This window comes from Danio aesculapii, chromosome 3 (genome assembly GCF_903798145.1).
Source record: "Danio aesculapii chromosome 3, fDanAes4.1, whole genome shotgun sequence".
NCBI classification, from domain to species: Eukaryota; Metazoa; Chordata; class Actinopteri; order Cypriniformes; family Danionidae; genus Danio; species Danio aesculapii.
This window is the reverse complement of record NC_079437.1, coordinates 12,525,156-12,525,581: the sequence shown is the minus strand read 5'-3', so window position 1 is coordinate 12,525,581 and position 426 is coordinate 12,525,156.

Genomic DNA, 426 nt, shown 5'->3' with positions numbered 1-426 from the left:
AACAGGTCAGCTGAAAAGTAGGTCAGTGCTGAAGGGAGGGAGGGAGGGAGGAAAGAGATGGTGATGGACATAGAAGTGAAAGTATTAGGAGAAGGAGAGAGAGAGAGAGAGAGAGAGAGAGAGAGAGAGAGAGAGAGAGAGAGAGAGAGAGAGAGAGAGAGAGAGAGAGAGAGAGAGAGAGAGGAGAGAGAGAGAGAGAGAGAGAGAGAGAGAGAGAGAGAGAGAGAGAGAGAGAGAGAGAGAGAGAGAGAGAGAGAGAGAGAGAGAGAGAGAGAGAGAGAGAGAGAGAGAGAGAGAGAGAGAGAGAGAGAGAGAGAGAGAGAGAGAGAGAGAGGAGAGAGAGAGAGAGAGAGAGAGAGAGAGAGGAGAGAGAGAGAGAGAGAGAGAGAGAGAGAGAGAGAGAGAGAGAGAGAGAGAGAGAGAGAG